This window comes from Bubalus kerabau, chromosome 7 (genome assembly GCF_029407905.1).
Source record: "Bubalus kerabau isolate K-KA32 ecotype Philippines breed swamp buffalo chromosome 7, PCC_UOA_SB_1v2, whole genome shotgun sequence".
In the NCBI taxonomy this organism is placed as follows: Eukaryota; Metazoa; Chordata; class Mammalia; order Artiodactyla; family Bovidae; genus Bubalus; species Bubalus kerabau.
Genome location: NC_073630.1, coordinates 68265615 through 68269946, shown reverse-complemented (window position 1 = coordinate 68269946; position 4332 = coordinate 68265615). Strand labels below are relative to the sequence as shown.

The window sequence follows — 4332 nt, the reverse complement described above, 5'->3', positions numbered from 1 at the left end:
TGTAATGGGTGCATTTCTGTTGCTTTCTGTTGATGCTTTCTCTTCCATCTTTCAGTTCATTCACTGTACTCTTCCTCTCTAGGATTCTCTGTGATTTGTTTTAGTATATCTCTATGGTAAAGTTCTCTTTTATTTGTGTATTTTTTTTCTAATTTCATTAAATTGTCTTTTTCTGTTTTCTTATGGTTTATAGCTCTAAACTTCCTTAAAAGATTTTAGGGAACTTTTTAGGTTTGCCCCTGTTCCCTGCCCCATCCCCTTCTCTCACTTCTTCTCCAAGTGGTGATAAAGGGGAGGCAGAGTTAGAGCAGCCATGCTCGCTGTAATGAATGATTCTCCCACCTTGAGGGTAGGACTCCATGTGAGCCTCTGCCCATGTGAGAAGTGGGACTCCCCCCCAGGTGTCCAGAACCAGCAGCCCCCACCAGGTCCTTAGAGGAGGAGGAGGAGGGACAGGAGGAGAGGACTGGTCTGTCACCCATTCCATTTTTCTCTTTTATCTTACTGTTGCCACAGCAACACTAGAATTGGCAACATGGCAGAATTCTCTCTGCCCCAGTATGAGGTGGGTTCTTGGGACAGCCATTCAGCCAACACAACTCCTGTGGCTTCCATGGACTCTCCTTAATTTTGTAAGGACTGGAGAGCTGTGGAGGCCCAGCTTGCTGAACTGGTAAGGCCATCTCCCAGAATCCCCACCCCAGGAGTCGGTATGCAGATTGAAGAGTGGCACTATGGGGGCCCACTGGGTCAGTCCCAATGATCCAGACCTAAAGAGAACAGTAGGTCCACCCAGGCTGTGGAGTGGGATGGGGGTGATAAAAGGACAGAGCAGTAAGATGGCCAGTAAAACCAAGGCCAGCCCTGAAGGTGATGGCCCAGGGCCACCTTCTGGCTAAAGGGATGACTGGTGTTCACTATTAGATCCTGTGCTGTGTGCTAAGTCACTTCGGGCGTTGTCCGACTCTTTGCAACCCCATGGACTGTAGCCCACCAGGCTCATCTGTACATGGGATTCTCCAGGCAAGAATACTGGAGTAGCCATCCTCCAGGGTATCATTCTGACCCAGGGATCGAACCCACATCTGTTATGTCTCCTGCAATGGCAGGCGGGTGCTTTACCACTACTGCCAGCTGTGAAGCCCTGACATGGATGTAAGACTTGGCCAGGTGACTCTGTGAAACCCCTGCATTGCCCCAGGATAGCTTTCCAAGAGCTTCAACTTTAATACCATGCATGATGGCAGCTCAAAACAGAGACTTATGTGATGAAAATGTGAGAGCCTCAGTAGACTCACTATTTCAGGGTTTCAATGGCATGGTATTTGTTTATGGCCAGATAGGCACTGGCAGGACATACCACGCAGGGGGCCTGGATAGAATCCAGGTGACAAGGTCATCCCCAGTACCTCTGAGCACTTCCTCTATTTCTTGCATTCCTACTCTCAGCAGTGCCTGGTCCAGTCCTCCCACCTAGAGATATACCTAGAAGAGATTTGAGACCTGGTCTCCAAGGAGTCCAGCAGGAACCTAGAGCTGATGGAGAATGATGAGGCATCTACATCAAGGATCTCTCCTCCTTTGTAGCCAAGAATGTCAAGGAGATTCAGCATATGATGAACCTATGAGAGCAGACTCAGGTCATGGGCAACACACACATGGATGAAATCAGCTCTTGCTCCCACTCTACTTCCTCACAACCATGGGGTACAGTGGCTGTGATGTCCAGGACCACAGCTGTTTGGAAAAACTCAACCTTGTTGAACCTGACCAGGAGCAAGAGGTAGAACAAAGCAGATCTCTACTTAACTGAAGGGACAGCCACACAGTCCATGGGTAGTGATGACACTGGAGGTGGTGGAAGAGAATGGCATAAGGAAGCTTCCAAAATAAACCTCTCTCTGTCTTTCCTGGGCAATGTAATCACTGTCCTGGTGGGCAACAGGAGCACCCACATCCCCTATTAGGATACCAAGCTGATTTGGCTGCTCTAGAACCCTCCTGGGGGCAAAGATAAGATCATCATAGTGGCCACACAGGTGCCAGTTTCTTACTGGCTACAACAAGAGCCTCTCCAACCACTGCTTTGGCAAACAAAGACAAGGAAATCAAGAACAACCCCTGAGTGCATGAGAACCCCAAGGACATATTGCTGTATGAATTCCAGGAGATCACCTACTTGAAGTCTCATCTGGAGAAGAAGGAGATGCTGGAAAACTGGCTATGGAGGAAGAGCAGCAGCATAAAGAACACTAACATAAAAAGTAGCAGTATAGAAAGCACTATGTCAGCCCTCGGAGAAAGCAATGGCACCCCACTCCAGTGGAAAATCCATGGACAGAGGAGCCTGGTAGGCTGTAGTCCATGGGGTCGCTAAGAGTCGGACATGACTGAGCGACTTCACTCTCACTTTTCTCTTTCATGATTTGAGAAGGAAATGGCAATCCACTCCAGTGTTCTTGCCTGGAGAATCCCAGGGACGCCGGAGCCTGGTGGGCTGCCATCTATGGGGTCGCACAGAGTCGGACACGACTGAAGTGACTTAGCATAGCATAGCATAGCATGTCAGCCCTGGTAGGTTACCAGGAAGGGCCAGTAATCAAAGTCTGGGAGGTCAAAGAGGTGGATAACAACATCAACCACCACCACAACCACCTGCCCCAGCCTCCTGGAGCTAGCCTTGGATGAAAACATGTTTAATTACCTTCAGGTGTAGAAGCAGTGGCTCATGGAAGAGAAGGTGACCAGCCAGGATGACTGCAGTCTTATGAGTGAGAACAGGCAGAAGCTGCTAGGGATGAAGGAGAGGATGCTGCAAGACCTATGGCAGGAGAAGAAGGCCACAGAACTGCTTGCAGTCAAGTACAAGGCCATGGAAAGTGAGCTTCTCCATTGGGGCAAGAACATCAAGAATCACACCAAAGAGAAGTAGAAGACATTGAAACTGAAGAGTGATGAGACTTCAGAGCAGAAATACCATGAGCAGGAAATACAGCAGGAGGTGATGATCTGATATGAGGAGGCAATGTAGTTTCAGGCTATATACACAGCCATGCAGCAGGACATGGAAGTAAGACCCAAGAAACTCATGAAGTTCCAAGTCAAACAGCAGGTTGTGAAGGCAGAGACCTGGAGCCAGCATGATGAGTATATCCACATGTAGCAGAACCTGAAGAAGGCAAAGAATGAGGAGACCTAGGAACTCAGGTTCAAGTACATAATCACTGAGAGCTTCATCCCACTTGAGGAGAACAAGATTATAAACCTGCTTTTCCTGGACTATGAAGAAAAGCAATAGAAGGGCCAACCAGTTGTGCCAGGTGGATTTAATAACAGCCAAAAGAAGCATCCCATGTCTGCAGTGGGCTACACGAGGTCTATCAGCCAGTACTCTTGGAGTGCCTTGCCACCCCAGCTACCTGGCTGAAAGTATGGGTGGACCTTTTTGGAGCTGGATATATCCCCTCCAGCTGTGTTTATGTTGGAATTCTCTCATGGTCAAGAACAAGACCCCCCATGCATTACATATGGAAAGGCTCATGCAGTTAAGACAGATTTGTGGAAAGAACATCTATCTGTAAAGTCTGAAAGTCCAGATCCTGGTCCCAGAGTCCTCAGTGGCCTCCAGGTGCCAGCATACATACCCCAGTGGCCTTTGCTATGCTGCACACCATGACAATTGTGGACCAAAATGACAGTCTTCAGTCAGGCTACCCATCTGACAGACTCCTGGGATGATGCAGCTAAGCCTAGGGATCTGTCCTGAAAGCACAACTGGCAGTGACCATGTCTCCTCCGAGCTGACCGATCCATTGACCAGCAGGCCAGACACTAAGCTCTACCTGCAGCAGTCTGCCGGCTTTGCCCTCATTGTGCTCTTGAAACAAAAGAAACCCCAGAATCTTAAGTTCAGAGTGTTAGGTAGTTAGAACAGGGAAAAGGAGTCCAAAATGGTGGTGGCTAAAAGACAAAGAAGGGAAAAGCCTCTGAAAACAGAACAAAGGAAGGTCCGAAGACTGGAATGAGGACCTCAGGTAAAACAAACAGCACTCCTGGCTAGTCCAATTTACAAAGGGCAGGCCCAGTGGGAGGAGAAAAAGCATATATAAAGAGGAGCCAAAATTGTGCCAGAGTCTCTCTTCTCTTTGTGTCTTTTGGGTTGGCATGCCCTCACACCTCAAGGATGTATTTTCCTTTACCTTCTAAATAAAACTGAGCTGTAACACTGCTCTGTCACTTCAAATTTTTGTTGCCGAGAGGCAGAAGAGAACCAAGGAAATTACACACTCTCCTGAGTAAGATGGGGGCAAGGGTGGAGTGGAGGTGAGGGTG

General features: G+C 48.4%; 1 pseudogene; it reads left to right on the top strand.

Annotated features, from left to right (window-relative positions):
- The first annotated feature begins 1149 nt into the window (after positions 1–1149).
- On the top strand, positions 1150–2757 carry LOC129657072 (kinesin-like protein KIF3C; annotated as a pseudogene).
- The last annotated feature ends 1575 nt before the right edge of the window (positions 2758–4332 follow it).